Genomic DNA, 22101 nt, shown 5'->3' with positions numbered 1-22101 from the left:
ATAATTTTGTTGCAAATCATAAATCAATATTTAGTCAATATCTTATACAACTAAAATTTCTGAATTTTAATAAAATTTTATATAAAATTCATAAATAAATATTTATTGTATAAAATATTATATAAAATAAATGTAAATTAGAGATATATATAAATTTATATATATAATAATATTTTATATTTTAGCTATAAATACTTGCTATTCTTAGCCTTTTTTGGCGTGCAATCAAAGCCAGAATAATAAGGCATTTAGCTTGAGTTTTACTTTGTTGTTTTGCTCTGATATTTGTTATAAAAATGCAAATATGTTCAAGTCTTTGCTCCAAATGGCTTTTCAACAATTTATAAAAGTCTTTAGTGGCATTCTGTGGACATTCCAGCATGACAATGCTGACAATGTCAATTCATATCGCCTGATTGGAGAAAATGTAGATTAATGCTCGCTTGCTGTCAAGCTCAGCGCAGTTCGACATTATTAAAAATATTTGGGGTTGAAGTTGGAGACTATTTGTCAACTTTGCGAACTCTGTTGAAGCAATTAAAAGAACATAGGCAACAGTTGAGGGGAGCTAGTGAAAATGAAAAGTTTTACAAGGCGTATACTTGATATTATTAAAAATGAGGCAGAACATAAAAGAAATGGAGTTGTTAAACTTTGGCAGTGCCTTAAAATGTTGCTTATTATAATTTTTCTTAAATTATAAAATAATAGTTGTTTTAACAAAATTTATTTAGTTGAGTAAAAACAAATATTAATTTTTATGCTTAAAAAAAACTAATAAAATTATAGAAAAATTAATTTTTCTTATTTGTTCAATGATTGTTGTGTTTATATAACAAAATTTGCTTCAATTGGATCGAAGTTTTTGCTTAAGAAATTTAGCTTTGCAAACTTTTGTCAGAAATCAAACCTATTCAGTTGGATAGCATTGTATATATAACTCTTTTAGCCTCTAGGATATATGATTAGGATTTTATATTGCTTTATCTCTATTTCTTTTCTACCTACAACAGCTCAATCAACCTTTGCACACAACTTTATCTGCACAGGGTATTATGAAATTCGGCTACTGTGCAGCAGCTGCAAAATTAGTTTCATTTAACCATTTAATGAGTAGAAACATGTGTATATTAAATAAATCTATCTATAATGTCGAGTACTTAACTCTTTATGGACTTAAGTTGCAAAATGGCTAAAAAAAGTTGGCTAGGCTATCAACATATATATATTAATATATATGTATATTGGTCATATCATATGCTAAGCTGTTCAATTAATAATCGATTTGTCTCTTAACACAGCAATTATACATAACACCCAGTCATTAAAATGCCCAATGCCCAGTGCACAATGCCCATAAATAGTTTGATGGTCTTTCAATTATAGCCATAATTGTGTGTGGGGCTTAATTAAAATCTCTGAAAATAAGCGCAGAAAAAAATCAGTATAAACAAATTTGTGCGGTTGCCTTTCTGCTTCAATATTAATTAGATTTTAATGAGATTTATTTATAATTCTATAATAACGCAGGCCCTCGAACTGCGCTGGCTGTGGAAAATTTTAGCGAATTCATATTTAAAACCAAATCAGTTTGAATTAAGTAAATTAAAGAACAGCAGAAAAAAAATATATATATAAAAAATATATATAAACAATATAAGTCAAAATTCAGATTTACTTTAAAGCTTTTCTATTAAATTATAAACCGGAAAAATGAATCATAAAAGCTAGAAAAACAAATAAGAATCTTGCTGCTGCTCATAGATAGATCGTTAGGTAGATATATATATATATATAAATATATATATATATATATATATATATATATATATATGTATATACTATGGTTCCACAGACGAACCTTAGAATTTATAGCTGAATCTGTAGAAGAGCATTTGCAGGTTTAAAGCTGAGATCTTACTCTGAGGCTCTTACGATTTGTTATATAATTTATTTCATTTTACTAATTTAACTACTTTTGTTATATAATGCGAGGTCTGCTCAAAAAGTATCGCGAATCTTAACTATGAGTGCTTACATATATTTGCGTTTTTGACTCTTCTGTGGTGTTCTCATATTCCACTCTGGTTTATCTCTGCTTCGATTGCTTCCTATGCCACCTCGCGCACATCGTTGCCTGTGGGCCAAGGACAGCCCACTAATGATGCTGCAGTGCCGTATGCTATAGACCTGCTCCTCTGTGACTTTTTCTTGTTTGCGAAACTGAAGAGGCACATGAAAGCTGAAAGATTGAGATGATAAAGAGCGCATTGTAGCAGGAGCTGAACAAGATAACAAAGATGATTTCTTTAAGTGCTACGCGGATTGGAAAAAATGTGTTCACAAAAGAGATAATAATAAATAATATAATTGTTTTTAAAGAAAACTAAAAATTTTGATAAATTTGAACGGATTTTGTATCTTTCTCTAGCTTCAATGGTATCAAAAATAATATTGTAGATGCTATCAAAAATATATGCAGTCGTGTTCCGTACAAGAAACGTGCATATATAATATATATATGATTTGTCTATGGAAGATTACAAAAACAGCTGATGGAATAGATATAGATATATATATATCGATATATACAGTATTATATATTTGCTTGGTTCATTAGGGGCAACCCTCTACAAGTTAAGTAAGACATGTTATATGAGCATACTTAGAAGCTTCTCTGCGAAATGTCAACTGGCTGCAAATGATTAACGTTTCAAAGAGACAGACAAATAAACCAATAAATTCTTCACTTTATGAATTTTACTTTCTATTCTATTCTATTATGAAGAGAATCCTGAATAAAACTAAATTAATTTTCTATGACACATGAAATATATTAATGCATAAATAAGTTCTGAATTAGGCTTAGTGGCAAAGAAAATTTCTGCCACAAAAGTGAGCGCAGAAATGCAAGTTTCATTTGTTTGTTGTGCATGGAATGCCCACATGCCACAGATATATATATATATATATATATATATATATATATATATATATATAAATGGTGTGTGTGTGTATATCAAAAACACGCCAAGTTCCAATTGAATTTTTGGGGGAGAAGCGAAAAGTTGTTGGCATTTGCTGACAAGGTTGACGTGAACGTTGATTTGGGCGCGAATGTCGTTGGTTTTAATAACATTTTAATTAAGAAAACATCCGATGCGCTTCATAAATCAACAAAATGCCCAAATTGTTTACAGCAGCTGCCTGTCTGGCAAGTGGGCGTGGCATCAAGGGGGATGGTTCCGCGCGGCAGGTTCGGGGCTCCTGCTATTGTGCAAGCTTTGCATTTTAAATCAAATGCAATTTGTTGTCAAATTAATGTAAACATTCGCATAATTGACTGCCAGCCAATTTGGCAAGGGGTGCGTGCAGAGCAGAGCTGGCAAATTGCATAAAACATTGCTGCCACTACCAATGTGGACAGCATTGTGCTTCGGCCCGAATGCAAATCCCATAATGTAAATACCAAAAATAGCAACAACATAATCTAACCAAACTTAACTTCTCTCCAACTGTGTGTGGGTGTGTGTGATTAATGTATTTAGCTTTTGTTGTGCAACATTTGGATTTTGTCTGTTGCATTTTCCTACGCATTTCCCTTCTGGCTTCCATTCGCATTTCATCAAATAATTATTAGCATTAAACGCATTTGTATCGATTCAGTTAGCACACAATGAGCAGAGTGAACAGTAATTTGGCTAAAAGGCACATTATTCGAGGTTACTCTTATATAAAGCTAGTTGTATGTAGTAAAATAAAATATTTTCTCTCTAGATTTGAACGGACACTTAAAAGTTCAACTTTTGATTAGTGAAAATGATATAAAATACAATTTTCAATTTTAAATATTTTTTTTTGACTAAACTGGATATAGAAAGTAGATCATGAAATTCATTTTGTAAAAGAGTCGAGCCAAAAATAAAAAATAGTAGAAAATTGAAAATGGAATTTTATATTTTTATATATATATATATATATATATATATATATATACATACATAAATATATATATAAATATATATATTAGAATATATATACTTAGCACCTTCTTCCAAAAAAGTGCTCTTGATATTTGTTGAAGATTAAAATTTATACATTATATATATATATATATATATATATATACATATATATATATATATATATATCATAATACAATTATTGTAATATATCAGAATACATCCAATAAATAATATAAAATTGGCAAAGCCAAAAGAAGCGCAGCTAAGCAAATGTGTGCTTGGGTCACATTGAATGAGGCGAGCTTAGATTAGAAAGTTAGAATATGACTATTACATATTAAATATACATATATAAATTAATTAAAATATATATAAATAACAAAGTATATATATTTATATATAATATTATATAAATTTATATGTGTTAACTATAATTGACTTATATACTAAATTCCATATAAATATGCCTATGTTTTTTCAAAATAAAATCAATTAAAATCAAATTTAAATTCAAATTCCAATTCTACTTCAAAGTTCAGCTTTTGAGCTTGAAGTTCGGAACATTCATTTCGATTCTGAGACTTGAAGGAAATCCATTCAGCACGCTCCTCAGCTCTTTTCGATCTACTTATCTGTTGCATTTATACCTAACTAAGCACCAACACATCAGACAGAAACTTGCCCGCTCTGTGCACAGCTTCCTCGGCTTGTTGGTTTGATGCAAACGCATTTGCAGCGTCAGCTAGTTTTTTGTGGCACAACTTCAGCTATCACTCTGCCACATGCTGATTATAAGTGCAGACTTGCAACTGGTGTAAAAGAATAATTACGCCAGAACAAAAACTCATTAAAAGCCATTGTGAATAGTACTAGATGCCGCAAAGCACACACATTCCCCAGTTGCTTTCTTGGAGCAGTTGGCATTGTGGCATGCAACCAAGCAGGTCCTTATGTGTGCACACACACTGGGATATATGCAAATCTATCAACGTCTTTGTGCCTTAGAGGCGGTCGGTCTACATAAATGTGGAAATGGGAGCGCTTGGAATACAAAACGTTTATTTAATGCAACAATTCCGTGGCAAGTGCAGCAGCAGCTGCTGCTCGAAATGAAGAAACAACAGAGCGCAACTAGCTGCACGTTTCAAATATGTATACATGTGTGCCTGTGTGTGTATTTAAAGAAGTGCCAGCATTAGGTTGCATGCAACATTTTGTATCTACAACATGATGTTGCCTTTTGGCCTGGCATATCGACAACGTGTCCTCAGCTGCCACTTGAGGCACGCTGACTGCAACCGCAAGTGCTACGAAAATGAGCTTGTTATCTGCTTGTTATTTGCTCAGCTATATTTGACAGCGACAGCGACCCCGACCCCTGCCCCTACCCACCACCACCCCCGCTGACAATCTTTAATTGAACTCTGACAGAAAGCGAAAAATGTTCAGTTCTCTGCTCGTCGTGCACAGTCAGCAGCAAATATTGAGTGGCTTTTCCTGATTGTTATCTGTCCGCTGACACGCCCAGCGCTGTTTATAATATGCCCATGTCCGCGAGTTAAGATCGTTAAGACCCTGATTACGTCTGCGGCAACTGACGGAGCCAACGAGCGCTTTAAATATACATAAAATATTAAGAGCTGACGCATAGGAGACCCCGAAAAAAGAAAGCGAAAAAAGCTCTTGCTGTGACGCACTCAATATATATATTACATATGCCATAACTCTGCTCTAGCTCTAGCTAGCGGTGAGCACGTGACACGAAAGAGCTACAACATCATCTATTCTCGTGAGTGCCTAAAAATTCTAAGCAAAGTCCTTAAGTATTAATATTTAGCTCAATCAATCACGCAATCATATTTTCAGTGTTGCTTAATTTGGATTAGTGTTGAAAAACTGTTCGCCAGTAACACTTTTCAACACTTACTAAGCAGAAACTGTAAGAAACTTAGATATTCAGCTTAAGAAAATCTATTTCAGTGTTTATTAATTAACAATTGCTTGATTAGTGTTGGAAAACTGTTTACTGCCAGCACTTTGCAATACTGTATGCTCAAAAGGTACTTTAACTTTCATATATACGAGGCTTCTTCTTACTAACAATTAATTTCAGTGTTGGTTAAGTGTTGAGAGACAGGAAGTGCTAGTAATTTGGTTTAGTGTTGAAAAACTTTTGGCTATAAGCACTTACCAGCTGCTGTCTAACAGTCAACTTAGCTATTTTTATTAAAAATAATATAATTTAGTTTTTAATAATGATTCAAAAACTTTAATTAGTGTCGGAAAACTGTCTGCTGCCAGCACTGTGCAACACTATTTGCTTAAAACTTTCTTTGCTTCTTGTCGCTAACTAACAATACTTTTCAGTGTTGGTTAAGACAGTGAGCAGCAACGCCCATCTCTAGAAAGCACTCGTTGCTCCCTAACCACATGCGCGACTCATGATTTTGTCATTAAGTCTTGTAACCGACTCAGTTCGTCATGTTATTAATATTTGACGGTTTAAGTACGTGAACTGATTTACTTAATGCGCTTAAATTATAAACTATTTAATGCCCTGGTTGCCACGTCTCTTAATAATTATGGCAAATGAAATGCGAAGTGCCTCGGCTTGGGCACTGTTTTCTGGTTCTTGCTCTGGCATTGTTCTTATTGATTTTCTGTCAGTGAAAAACACTGGAAAATAAAGGGAAAACATATGTGTTCATATTTAATTATACTCATGCCACAATCACTGACGCATTTTTTTGTTCTGCGTGTGTGTGAGTGAGACAGAGAGTGAGGGAGGGAGCGAGAGACAGGTTGACCATGTATGTCCCTCAAGTAATAATCATAAAGTCGAACAACTTTCGCAGCTTCATTGCAAGCTTGTAAATGCTTTATGGCCACTTCGGGTGCGGTTTTATGCAGCTTCGTATAGTTGATCCTTCCCTATATATGCATGTATATACAATGTACTCATATCCTTAAACTGTTTTAAACGGAAGCTGCACACATTTGAATCCGCTCGGCTTATGAGTCATTAATATTTTTAATTTGATGTCTTCTTTGATTTTTACGCCGTGTCATTGCTTGGCAATTACTCAAACAGTTCTTTATTGCAAACGCTTTATGGCTTATGCCTGATAAGCTTTATTGAAATAACACCATGACGTTGCCAAATTACCTTATAAAAAACTTTTACATATATTAACAGCTTTTCATGGCAACTTTTGATGATGCAAATGGGAATTAAGTGCAAAGGAATGAGCACAGAGAGTTTACTTATGCATATCGAAATTTATATAAACTTGATTATTGTTATGTGAGCAGGGCTTAAGTCTAATAAACTAGGGCTCGTTAGAGATATGAGAGCAGGTTTGAGAGGTAGATAAAGCAAGCATAACTTATAGAGAGTGACATGATTTAGTAGTTTAGAAACTTTTATAAGTAAATAATATAATTTATAATATATAAGTAAGTAAAACAATATTATAATTTGAAACTTTTGCACATAAAATAAAGTTAAATTTTTAAGCATACATTTTTGTTTAAATACCTGGCAAGTTTTTTTATGAATGGAGTCTTTAAAAATAAGGCGACTCAGCAAGAGTGATACAATTTTCAATAGCTATATTTCAGTTGTTATTTAAGTTATTAATAAATAGAAGATGTTGTAATATTTTATAAGCTATGCCATTTAATTAAAAATTTAGTTTCATAAACAAACATATTGAAAGTGTTAGAAATTGTACTAAAAAGCTGCTCGTCATTAAAGCCTCACTGCTCAATTTGTCTCACAGAAGGTTTCAGCATGAGTATAAGCTTTTAAATAATAACTTAACATTTAGACAGAGATTGGCATAAAGTTATAAAAATATAAAAATATAGCCAGCGCAGCAAATGGAAGAAACAGCGAAGTCGCTTCAGAATTTCGCATTGGCTGAGCCTCAGCTTATTGAAACAAGTCAAGCTAACACTTGAAGCAGTTCCATTTGAATAGCAAAATAGCACTAGTCGTTCAAGAGTTCAGCTGTAGTCTGATTATCAACCATTAGCTTAATATTGATCTGGCATAGATACAGTATATTTATATTTTTAGTTCTTTTCTCGCTGCAATAAATATTTATAAATATTTATATCTATTTCTATTTTGCGCCTAATGCCTGCATTAATAATTCAGTCGAACCTGGCACGATACGGAATTTAAATTTAAATTGAAATTGATTTTGTGTATTTAGTGCAGCTAAAGGACTTTGAAGGTGTCCAGGCACACATCAAATATGCACACGCACGCACAGAACTCAATGGCCCTTAATTTTGAGTGTTCCGGATTAAGGAAATCCGGACAGAGGGAACTATTAGCAACAAATGGATACGCATGCCTCGATGCGGCATGCCACTTCGGCAGCCACCGTAGCCAGTTAATTGCAGATCAAATCCTTGGCCTTTTTTGCAGCCAGTTTTGTTTGCTCTGGCAAAATGTTTTTCAGCCACTGCAATAGCCAGATAGGTTGTGCACACATACGCATCGGCTGCACACAGATTACCGCACAAATGTAGCTGCATCCCTTACCCATTTCCATCCCATTTTTTTGGGCATCTTCTCTAGAAAAGCAAAACTGATGGAGCAGCAGCAGCTGCCGCCGCCGGCTAACGGCAACTTGTAAAGTGCAATGGAATTTGAATTTATAAGGCAAAAGCAAGAGCAAACTGCTACAAGCATTGCAGCTAGAATATACCCTGTAATAGCTTAGAGCTGTTTTCTTTATAATACAAAATATCCTGTCATTATTTACCATGCTTTAGTTCGTGCTTCGAGGCACTGAAACAAAAGTCTTTTTCTACTATGTGAGCTCTAGTTCTATATAACACATAAATTATAAGACTTGGCTTTTAGTTCTGAGAATTCGATTCAGTCTTTGCTTCATTTTGAAGTTTGAATCTTTGGGCTAACCCAAGCTTAAAACTCTTGCATTTAAGCAGTCCAAATCGTAGTATGAAAGTGGTCCTGAACCTTAGATAACTTCGGATAACTAAGCCCAAAAAGTATTTCTAAGTTTCCAACTAAAACTTTCGCTATATGAATTATATTTAGCGCAGTAGTAAAACTTAAATCTCACTTAGGTTTTTGACTCTACTTTTCGCTTTATGAATTGCTCAACTGATTTGATCTAAGTATCAAATTGAAACCGGTTCAGCTTAAAGCGCAACCCACTAGCCTAGCTCACTATATACTTTAGTCATAAGCCTTATAGGGTAAAGAATAATGGATGGGATCAAGCATCTCTTTCAGTTGTACTCAGTGCTTGTAGACTTATGCCACCCACTGTGCGACGTTTTCACATTTATTGTTCGTAATGTTATTTCATGGCACTCGTTGTTGTTGTTGTTGTTGCTCTTGTTTGCTATCAACGCGAAAAAACATGCATGTATATTGAATGAAGATGTATGTGATTGCAAATATGAGAATAGTGCTACATATATGCGTGTGTGCGTGTGTTAGTACTCATGTATTTATATGCATAAATTACGTATACGCCACGGCAAGTTCGATCAAAGCGGGCGCTCGCGTACAACCACTTGAGAATCGCAGCCGCAGATGTCGCCAGCTTCAGCTTCTCATCTGTCCCTCTCACTCTCTCTCTCTCTCTCTCTCTCTCTGTTGCGTGCACTCTGCCATACAAGTATTTATATGCAATTCTTCTTCATCTTTTATGTATATGCGTTGTCGTCACCGGCTTTCATATCCTTTCGAGTGTGTGCATATACTTATTTGATGTGCTGTCAGCCAGCCGTTTGCATATGTAAGTCGCTGTAATGATATTTGTTTGTTTGTTAGTTTGCGTGTGCGTTGAAAGCATTGAAATCTCGCCTCACACCACCCACACCATGCACGCCACTCCGACCCTACACACAACTACTACACATGTACCCTGTACACTTTTCTAATGGCTGCGCAGCGCCTCCGGCTGGCAGACAGGCAAGACGAACGAACGCATTACAACTCGCTTACAATTCGTAGCACGATTCAATTACCACGTGACTGGCCATAAGGCCGCTTTGAGCTTCACATTTGCATACTTTGGGCCCAAAACTCCCCCAAAGGCATTTGTCAGTCCCGCTGCACTTTAGCCATAGGCAGCCAACATTTTTAAGTGCACATTCTGGCCGAAGCAGTTGCCTAGATTATTATTTCAATATACTTATATATATATATATATATATATATATATATATATATATATAGTCTATAGAGTGCATTAAGCCTTTGTTTATTAATGCATTTTTCGCTGAGAAGCATTTTACTAGACGTCACGTCGTTCCGCGTTCTAAATTTTAGTCTTTAATGTGCATAGTCTGATAATTGAGTTCAATAGATACTAGAATAGAATATTATATTACAATTGACAATATTTTAGCACTTTAAATTAAATTAAGTATTATACTTTTTATCATACAAAGCTCTGTTAATAGTTCATTAATTTTGATGATCAAATGGAATTCTTGAAACAAAAAATAGTTCAACATAATGAACCAGTTCTGCAGTGGAACTTCTAGCTTATCATTTATATTGTAATGTTATCATTTGTATTGTAATATCGATCACTTTTAATCAAAAATAAAAAAATAAAAAAACTTTCTTGAGTAATGTTCAATGATACTATATTTAAAAACTGAAAAACAAATAGTAAATTCTTTTACAACTATCCCAACCTTTACAAATTTGTCGATTAACTATTTGTTATCATTTATATCATTTATGTAACTCTTTAGCCTTATAGATATGCAAATACCGACTATCCTAACTATCCATCGGCTAGATATCGAAAATTTTACGGCATTTGATGAAGCTGCATAGGCTTCGATCGATAACAAATGGCTTTTCAACTGTTCTAATTTTGAAAATATACCGATTATTTTTGATAATCGATTAATAATATTGTCATAAAACCAAAATATATATTGTTCAATAGATATGCACAGAAATCGACTATAAAATCTGTCGGCAGATTAATTATATATTTCACATCATTTAATAAAACCTCACTTTGATCGATAATATATGACTTTACAGCTCTTACAATTTTCTTAACTTATCGATTGTTTTAAGTAATCGAATATCTAATATCTAATAAATCATCTATCCAGTTGCCCATCGATTATTCTAGAGTCCAAGTGTATAGAATGCATGAAATAGGCTTCATCTTATTGAGAACAGAATTAATAGGAGCTTAATCTATACCATGTCATATTTGTAAGAGAGCTAAGTGTCTATGCAACTTTGAGGACTCAAAGCTAGCTCCTATTTGCGCTGTACAAATTCCTCAGCCCAGGAGCCTCGTTTACAAAGCTACCCCAGCCCGACCTCAAGATACATATGACTAGGTGGTGTATGTAAGCCGAGTACATGTGAATGCACATCTGATATGTTCGGCTTGATTGATGATGATATTGGGCCTACGGTTAGGTGAGACTGAGGCTGTCGCACAGGGAGCCACAACTCGTACATTATCAGCCAGCCGGGCCAAGCAGGCCAGGAGTAGGTAGCGCTCGCTCTGTATACGGAAATGGGTTTCGGTTGCGCCTCGCTTGCCATGCACATTATCCTGCCTCTTGTGCCTGTCATCCTTAAAACCAGACAAATTCTATTATTTGTTGCCACTCAGTGTGCACATGTGTGTGTGTGTATCTGCGTGCGAGTGTGTGTATTTGCAGAATACAAAGCGCCACATGCAAACAGACACTCAGCCAATATGATACGCTTCATATAGCACACTAAATTAGCGCCAAGGCTAGGAGAATATGTTTTCGGATGCGTTGGGTGTGTTAAGAACTTTTTTCGGTTTGTTTGCTTGTTTTGCGTTTTAAAGGATTTCCATTGCATGATTTGCCAAAACAAGTAACAATTGCCATTAACCACACAGCCACAATGACACTGTCAACAATCCGTGATGATGCTTTGTTCAGTTGGCTTTTTATTATACCCTGTGGCCGTAAACCAGCCAACAAAGGGTATAATAAAATAGTGTATACGGCAGAGACCATCTGGCATTAAAAATAGCAAGCCCTTTACAGCTTAATTTACCATAAATACTAATTTTACTGTTACTTATACTGCTACTGCTATTGCTACTTCTACTTCTACATATACTTCTTTTTATACTTATACTTATACTTATACTTATACTTATACTTATACTTATACTTATACTTATACTTATACTTATACTTATACTTATACTTATACTTATACTTATACTTATACTTATACTTATACTTATACTTATACTTATACTTATACTTATACTTATACTTATACTTATACTTACTTATACTTATACTTATACTTATACTTATACTTACTTATACTTATACTTATACTTATACTTATACTTATACTTATACTTATACTTATACTTATACTTATACTTATACTTATACTTATACTTATACTTATACTTATACTTATAATTCTTATATAAGCCCTTACAGGATAACACCAGATCATGCATACCCGCTTACATCTTTTTTTCCTGTTTTAATCTACAAATTGGAATTGATTTTACGCAAATTAAATTCATGTGAGCCGCATTAAATTGTCTTGTTGTCGTTGCCAATTGTTGTTGCTGTCGCTTGTTGTATTTTTATCACTCGCTCGCTCTCTCTCTCTCCCTCTGGGTTTCTGTATGTATGTAAGCACGCCTCGTTGAACATTTAATGCTATATTCAAATCATCTAACTAAGCATTTTAACAGAGAGCCAAACTCGTGGAGGCGTCCACAGCTTTGCCAACTGCTCTGTTTGCACTTAATTTTCATATTTAAGTTCATTTATTATGCGGATTTCATTAATTATAAAGTTAACTTAAAGCGAAAGTTAAATTCAATATTTCAATTTATTGCTGACATTCGCCTGCGGCCAATGGAACGAGGAGAGTTGCTAACACGTATGCGGGTCAAAGTTGACTTTTACGACAATTAGCCGCAGGTGGCTGGAAGCAGGTGGCAGATGCCAGGTGGCAGCTGGCTGGAGGCTGGAGGCAACTGGCAATTAAACGACACTTGACATTTTCACTGCTCTGGGCCACAGCGAATCAAAAATTAACACTCAGCCGCACTGACTGATCAGCAAATGCCAACATATATATCTATACGAAAAATGAAAACAAATAAAAATTCATCAGGGACATAAACTGTTGGAGATATAAAGCATGGGCTCGCGTATTTTTTTTCCTGTTAGTGATTGCGACAGAAGCAGCTGCTGCACTGGCTCTAAAGTACACACACCCACACGCATACAGATGGCAAAGCGAAATGCCAAAATGTTGAAAAATGTAGCATACTTTTCAGCGTGAGTCAAGGCGAAAACATTAAAACAATTTTGTCGCCCGCCGCTTGCCGTTCGATGCTTAAATTATGCAACATGCTTTTAAGAGCTTTAAAGCAAGGCATCAGCAAAATTGGGAGCGAAAAAAGCGACACAGATTGCAAAATATGCGCCCAACAAACAATAAAAAAAAATGAGACCCAGCGAGAGAGAGATATTCGAGAAGGCAAAAGTTTTGGCTCCATAAACTCAGTCGTGTTATTTTTTTTTGGCAAGCCTTTCGGCATGGCGGACACCAGGCACATTTTCAGCTCAGCCGCATCAACACACCATTTATGAATACACCCACACCCACACCCACATACATATATATATACATATTTAGGTGTGTTGGTTTGGCTGTCAATTTTAATGGCTGGCCATGAAATTGAAATGCAAGCTATGAAAAATGCAAGCATTTCAACATGATGGACACCGTGGAGTGGCTTTAATTTATGGCCAAGGCAATGCCACAATGAAAGCTCTGACAGGAGAGACGTGAAACCAACAACAACCACAGTTCAAGCAATAACAACAACAACAACGACATTTGCAGCGCTCAAGGCTAAAGGCACAGAGCCGTCGCTCGAAGCAAAAGACAGTTTAGAAAATCGAAACCGTTGAAATGTATTTTTGGGATTTTAACATTTCGAATTGTAATCAAAATGTCATTAAGTTACCTTTTTTTTAATATCACAGGCCACAGCTCGACAGTATTTTGGCATTTCGATTTGCGCCTGTTTTAATTATTAAACTCTTACAGCTTTCACTCTGACTCCAACTGTTCCTGCACCGCATTGAAGCTACGCTTTGTCCTTTCTTGTCGCTATTGGCTCATCAGCTTGCATGGCTGAAGGGCTGTTTGCTTTTGGTATTGACATACATTGTACAAACTGAGTGACAAGTCGCCCCAATCACCCCGGCCCCAACTTTGCTGGGAGTTAAGAGTACTAATTGCAATTTAATGATTTCCCAACACACACAGTCGATAAAGCTGGCGAACAAATAGCTGCTTAGCTTCTCTCTCTCTCGCTCTCACCCACTGCTGACTAACTGATTGATTGAGCGATTGGCTGACTAACTTATTGGTATACAAAGTAGACAGCCATAATTATTTAACTGTATTTTATTATTTCGTAGTGGCTGTGGAAAGTTTTTGCTATTGTGGAAAATAGTTGAATGACTTTAGCTGAAACTTCTTCTGTTTGATTTTAAAGAGTAGCTGAAAATCTGCAAGGAACTGTGAGATCGAAGCTAAGGGCAACATTCGATTCGAGCAGTAGCTAAATGAAAAGCATTAAAATTTATGCTTTAGCCCTCAGCCAAATAAGAAAAACAGTAAATTTTTACAACAATATTAATAAAATGCAAACGCCAACAGAAAAGTGAAATAAAAAAACAATAATAATAAATGTAAATATAAATTTGCATGATTTTCGCAGGAATTGAAAGTTTTTAGTTGAGCTATAAAAGCAATAAAATCAATATAAATTTATACATATAAATACATATATATATATATATATATAGAGAGAGAGAGAGGGAGAAATGTGCAGATGGCACTGATGTGCCGAACTTTTCAAGTGGATTATGACATGAAATAAAATTGTTGTGCAACAAATTATATTTGCATAAATTCCAGGTAATAACAAAATTGATTGTGCCAACAATTATTTGGAGATTGTGCAATCAATTTGAGTTCGGGTCGCACGGGTCGTATACATAATAAGCACATTGCTTATACGCCAAGTTGTGCGGAACGAATCGGCTTTGGCTCCGGCACGGGCCAGCTTCTTGATGGCTTAACTCAATTTGAACGCTTTGATAAGCTCAAATTTGTTTACGAAATCAGCATAAAAAGGATGCAAATGAAATGTATCTATGTCAATGCCTGCCATTCGTTTTGATAAACTCCATAAAAGTATCCAAGGACAGTAACGAGTATTTTAAGCCCATTAAAGACAGGCCGCCTGGTTGCCTGGTCGCCTGTCAGCCAAATGGGCCAAACTGAATCCTTTTTCAACAAACCGCCCAAGGGGCAGCCGAAGATGGAGCGCAAACATGAGCGAAGGCGGCGCCAAACATCTAACAAACGACATTTCCAGATAAGACCTAACCATTTTTTCTCTCTCTCTCCGGTTCTCTCACTCTTTCTATCATTTCTTTTCGGAATATTTTTTTCCTTCTTCCTGCCATTGGCCTTTTAATAAAAGTTGCGGCTGCAATAAAAACGCACCAATGTGGGCACAATGCCCATGTCCTGCCTCCTGTTTCTCGACTGCTGCTTGTTGAAATCTGAAATCTGTTGCTGGGACTGGCCGTTGCTGGCGTTTCTTATCTGTAGCCGCACATGCTTGGTCCATGCGTTCGTGCTCTTCCTTTTGCGACTTTTGGCTGCGTTTTGCAAATGGAATTATTTCACTTTTATGAGAAATTCGCTCAGCGCGTGTCGTAAGACAATAAAATCCGACGAGTAGGCCGTCAACGCAGCCGGCACATATTTCTACATGTCACTAGCTTTCGCTATGCCTGCTGCCAATACATCCTTCGTCCTTGTTAGGCAGGCGACAGACGTGCAAATAAATCATTTTATTGCAATACAATTTTCCAACACCCGCAATGCTCTGACATGACAATGGCCAAACGGATTCCTACCATACGCTCGCTGATGCCTGTCACTCAATTCTCTATCTGTGTGAGTGTGCGTGTGTGTGTTCATAGGTGTGCTAAGGCATTTTATGCGACCATTGGGATCGCATCCTGGAACGGCAGTTCCACGCTGATGTAATATTAATAAGAGTGGCTCTGTCAATATGACTGCGTCCGGATGTTGTGCTGCAAACCCAGCAAAGACTTTCATCATCCAGCGTGTTTCAAGGCAGCCAATGCTCATTGAAGGTAAAAGACAAACAGAGGGTATACCTACAGCAGGTGTATCTATATTACAGTTAGAAAAAGCTGGTCTTAGGAGTTTTTTAATATAAATAACTATAAATTTCGTACCAGCTGTGGAAGATATTTTGCAAATAGTTTCTTTTACAGCTCACGCCCATTTAACTCATTGTCATTTATCGATAACTCCTTTCTTTATCAAAAAATCGATTACTATTATCATACTTTTGCCTATGCTCTTAAAGTATCGAAGAATATTAAGGTCTAGACCTTCAAAGATTGATAATTATATATATCATACTGTTTTAAATTAATATTAAAATATCGATAGGTTATCTTCAAATCCAAACGATATATATTGTTATGCAGAAATTATTTTTTTTTTAAAAGAACTAAGACTAGCACGACTAACTAAAAGACGAAGGTAAATAAGGCAAAAAAGACTTATCGATAAAAGTTTCACTTTTTCGATAACGCAAAATTTTTAAGTAAAGACATTATAATCAGTTTTATGATTTATCCTTAACTTTTTCTACCTTTGCTATGCTAAATAAGCTATGTATACTACTAAGGTGTAATCGTCCTTAAGAACTTATCGATAATATTAATTGTTATTGTTAATGTGTTATGTAATAAGTTTTTATGTGCTACAATAGTTATTCTTCCACTCTCTCAATGTATATACTGTGTGCTTTATTCAATCTGATAAATTTATCGATAATTCGTTCCACTTTAGGGATATCCATAAAAAATGCAGTATGTATATATCATTGATAAATATTTTTCCTCGTTTCCTATAAGGAAACACACTTATCGATAACTGTTTTTAGATTATCAATATATATATAAATATAGATAACTTCATTTCACTTCGCTTTACCGATAACGATAAATTGGCCCCTATATATTTATTGAAATTCTCTTAGCTCACAAAGACTGAAGTCAACAAATTTGATGGATTTCTAATATCGCGTTTTAACATAAATTTCGATAACTTGACACAAAAGCTATTCAACAGCCCAAAGGAAGAAAAGTTTTAAATACGCTTTGTTCAACTATAAACACCTGCTGTAAACAGGGTATTCCCGCATCGCGCACACTTTGCTAGTCAGCATCCACAGTCTTTTCCCCTTTTTTGTAGCGTTCAGCTCAATCTCGGTCAGCAGCAGCTCTTGCGCATCGAATGTTCAATTGGTATTTGCTGCCGGCGCCGGAAACAACGGGCAACACTCAGCGGCAACTGGCAGCAACTGGCGGCAGCTGGCAGCGGATGTGCTGCTTTGATGTATTCGTTATTGGGAACTTGGGTTAAAGCTTTAGCTGAAAAGTCAGCCTTGGGCCCAGATTGCAGATTCGCGAAACGCGCGTTCCAATTAATACTTTTATGGAGCACGCGTTGCCTGGTTGGAAATTTAATTTAATTATTAATTAAGAGTGGTTTGCGCTGCGGCGAGTCGGCCAACCGGCCAGCCGACCAGTCGGCCAGCTATTATGCTTATTAAACCAAGCGCACATCCAATTAACTTTCCACACACACACACATACAGTCGCATACTTTTACATACTTATCTGAAGTTAATTTCGGGCCCATGCTGCGCTATTTGACTTGGTCTACTCCGGTTGCCATTATTTGCACAGAGGGCAGCTTAATTGCGTTTGAATTGCAAACAAAGCAGCTGAAACAACAACGCAGCCACAGCAAACGCAGGAGCATCGCTCTGGCTAGGCGAGGGCAGGGTGAGGGGCGAGGGTCGCTGGCCCAAGATCAAAGTCAACGTGTCGTATTCTGTCGCCTTGCAGCCAAAAGTTTTGTGGCCCCATTTCCTTAACGGTTGCACTGCACGAAACTTTGTCCTTTTACCTGCTGCCAGCACCTGGCTAGTTTTCCCCTCCACTAAAACTCAGCTCCTTCTCACTCTGGCTCCGCCTCACCCTGCTCTAGTCCTTTACTCTTTTGGGCTCTTTCACTTCCGCACCTTAAAATATTCATAATGAAAGTTATTGTTTGCCACTTTGCGAGCACGTATGCCTCTCTGTGTGTGGGTGTGTGTGTGGATGGGCATGCGCCACGCCCACGCGCCCACCTATACAAAGCATGTTGAAAGTGTGCACATTGCTCAGTGGACGGTTTTGATTGTTTTGCGGCCAGGCCACGTTGTCAAGTTTTGCAGCGCTGGGGCCTTGTTTGCTCTATTCGAAAGTTGTTCGAACTTCGATTGCAGCTCAAAAGGCCAACCAAAATTTAATTGAAACAATATTCAAAACCGAAACTACAACTCAATTGTATGCCGCTAGCTAGCTCGCTAACCCAACTATATAGTTTGGCAGAGAAGTGGAACAGAGCGAGAAACCAAATCTAAGCGAGCTGAACTTAAAAATATATGTCTTTTATTTGTATAGTAAAGTCAGCTATATTTATATATATATATATATTTTTTTTTTGTTTTATATTTATACATATATATGTATTCACACACAACAAAAAATAAATATATATATATATATATATATATATATGCATATATTTAAAGATATAAATTTACTTTGGCTTTCACTTGCTTTTTCAGCCTTTTTGTATACATAAAGTTTAGTTGTATTTGTTATAAAATATTTAAAATACTACAAAAAATTCAAAATTCAAAAAAAGCAAATGCGGTTCATATCGAACAAAAATAAATTGCATTTAAAATTATTTTCATACATTTTGTATTTTGAAATATATATAGAAATTCTTAGCCAAGCTGCATATTTGACCTTTTGTTATCAAATTAAATTAAAATAAAAAAATAATATAAATATAAAAAAAAATTAAAAAAATAAAATTACAAAGAAGCTAATATCTTAAACTATTTATGTTTTATTATAAAAGTTGTTACTGTTGCTTTTAATTGGTCATCCTACCAAAGGTAAATTCATGAAAAAATATATATTATATACATGCAAAAATTGTTTATTAATTAAGCACAAAAAGTTGTGTGTTTCAAATTCATAAACAATTTTCGTGGATAAATGAAATTAACTTTCGAGCTCTATTCCACTTTATGAAGTGTTTTTATTTGGGGCATTGTAAAACATATGAAAAATTAAATTGAAATTGAAATTTCAAACTGTTTTGGTAGCTTTTCTTTATATATTATTTTTTCAACATTTTTTCTATTTTATTTATTTTGAACTCAAAGTCAACAATATTAAACATAAATTTGAGCAACAAATATATGAAGTGAGGCAGAAATTTCATGCACAAATATTCTCTAATATTTGTATATTAAAGCTCGTTCGGCTGTTAATAAAAACAAATTTTCCTAGCCCACTCAAAGCACCTGCCAAAGGTATGCCAAATAGACTTTTTTCGACATATTTTACTTTGAGCGCCTTTTTCTTTGTTTCCTCGTTTTTTGACAAATTACTTGGGTGAGCTCCTTAAGAAGCCGTCGCTCTTTGCCTTCTTTCACGTAGCTTTACGGGCCGTTTATGGCCCCGTGGTATATGGCATAAAGTCGGTGCTATTAAATATAATTGCCAGCAATTTTTGCAATCTACTTAGGAAATCATTTTTAATGTGCTTTCAAAAGCTAGCCCAGCGTCCCCCGTCCGGCTGACATGCTAATTGAGGACTGTGTGAAAAAGCAAAAAAACAAAAAACATAAAGAACTGTGTCCCAAGCACAAAACAATAGAGCTTAGAAATTTAAATTAACATTTTGAGTGAATCTAATAAAAGGGAAACGGAAAAGAGTCTGCGATAAGAGAAAAAAGTGGCCAGCAAAGCAAAACAGTTAAATTGTTTTTGACCAGGGCACGGACGATGGAATGCGATGGCAGCCACAATCGCCGCAGCCAGGTGGCACCAGGTGGGACCTGGCGTTAGATTTTTTATGCATACCCAACATTGTTGCGGCCTGGCTCTGGTTTACAGTTAGCTCGACATTGCTCTGGCTGGTGCCTTTGTTTATGCGGTCAAATTTAAAATGCTAACAGCAGCAGCAACTGTGTGTGTATACAGAAATATGTGTGTGTGGGTGTGTGTATGTATTTACATATTTTAATGTGCTCGTGGGCAGCATTCGATGCCTTTATTTTGTATTCCGGACCTGGTCAAAGGGCTGCGACTGCGACTGACTTGAGGCTGTCCCAAAAAGAAAACCAAACAGCAACGGCAACAGCAACAGCTACGACAAAAGCAGGGCATAAACCAAGGCAGGCAAAAGGCACACACACACACACCCACACACAGTGGAGCTGCGAGCACATGCATACATACATAAATTTTCACACTCGCTCGACGAGGGGCCCGCAAAAGTTGAGGGACAAATGCAAATACACAAACAATGGCAGCGAGGGGCTACTAAGCCAAACTAAGAAGGTTTCGGTAAACAAACAGACACACACACACACACACACATGTATACACAGGCACATAGACAACATCAGCCACAGCCACAGCAGCAGCAGCAGCAACAGCAGCGCAGGCGTTGTTATTGTTGTTGCCACCAGTTGGGCACATTCATAGTTAAAATTTGGAGAGACAGCGCCGAGAGATTTGGCAAACAGCCGTGGCGAACCCAACCCACCCTAAGCCAACCCAAGCCTAACCCAATCTCTCTCGCTCTCTGTCTCCTTCCCTCCTCTCCTTACCCCAGCCCTTCTCTTGTCCAACTCGGTCGCGTTAATCATGGCTGCTACAATCGCCAAACAAGTAAAACAACTGTGCAACAACAACAGCAACAATGCAGAGTGAGCACGTGCCAAAATGGACATCACACACACACACACACAGATGGCCACATACCCTAGCTTAAATTGTGTATACCAGGCGATGTTGTTCGCATTTGTTGGCTGTCAGTATTTAACATTAACTCGCACAGATTCATTCCCCCAGCATCGGCAACTGTGGAGTATATATTCTAGAGCCAGTAGCTCACAATGCTACGAACCTCAAATATTTAACTGTAATTTCATTTAATTCAAATCAAGTTTTATTTACAAAACTTTGCGCCGCAACTACAACAACAACTTTGTGCATATTTTGCTTAACTCGACATTTTGTATTTTATTTGTTTTTCAAAATTACATTTTCGCTATAAAAAAGAGCTGCACATTGCTCAATGAAACAAGGCTTTGGCTTGGGATTCGTTTTGTTAAGCTAGTTTTTAATATTTACAAAAAAAAAAAAAAAAAACAGATTAAAATGCTGAAAGTTAAGTTAGAGTCGAGTTTAAACGGTTTATATCTTTAGTCTCTCGGTTTGAAGACTTTAAATTTCACTTTAAATAAATATTTGAGTATTGATTTATTACGAAACTTGTTTTGCCCAAAGTTTAATTGAAGCTAAAAGCTTTAAAAATGTTTAGTTTACATTTGCAACATATAGACGAATATCGTATTGAATATCGTGTCTAATATTGTCTGGAATTTCATAAAGAATATCGTATCTAATATCGTATCTTATTTCGTATTGAATATCATATCGAATATCATAGAATATATTATTGAATACAGTGTCAAATATCGTGTTCAGTGTCGAATTGAATGTCGTATTGAATATCGTATTTTATATCGTATTGAATATTGTATTGAAAATCGTATCGAATATCATATTCATATCGAAAACCATGTTGAATATATAATATATAGAATATCACGAGTTAGTTCCATTTTTGGTTCGAGATACATTTTTCAACTCACTCAAAAATACCGATTAAAGCCTGAAATGAAAACGTTACACTAAAAAATACTGAACTTTGTCAATAAGAATATTGAATTACAGCTCATATCCATTTGAATCGTACAGTAGCTTTTTATAGTTTTCTTTTCTCTTTTAAGTTTTTCATTTATATTTCACTATTTTAACAGACAATATATATGCAATATATATTTATGTAGAGCTGCCAATTGAT

General features: G+C 35.7%; 1 protein-coding gene across 2 annotated transcripts in view; it reads left to right on the top strand.

The window, feature by feature from the left end:
* The window catches only part of LOC111592932 (patj homolog), a 31022-nt gene that overhangs the window by 7022 nt on the left and 1899 nt on the right, over nt 1-22101 (top strand). Inside the window, exon 1 of one of the 2 annotated variants that reach the window (XR_002751006.2) lies at nt 19922-20055. The exons of the other annotated variant lie outside the window; for it this stretch is intronic. The gene's annotated coding sequence lies outside the window, so the exon portion shown is untranslated. Of the gene's footprint in view, nt 1-19921; nt 20056-22101 lie in introns of those variants that run through there. 2 annotated transcript variants of the gene reach the window in all.

The sequence above is a fragment of the Drosophila hydei genome, unplaced genomic scaffold (genome assembly GCF_003285905.1).
Source record: "Drosophila hydei strain 15085-1641.00,03,60 unplaced genomic scaffold, DhydRS2 tig00008119-arrow-pilon, whole genome shotgun sequence".
NCBI lineage: Eukaryota > Metazoa > Arthropoda > Insecta > Diptera > Drosophilidae > Drosophila > Drosophila hydei.
This window is presented reverse-complemented; position numbering and strand designations above follow the sequence as displayed.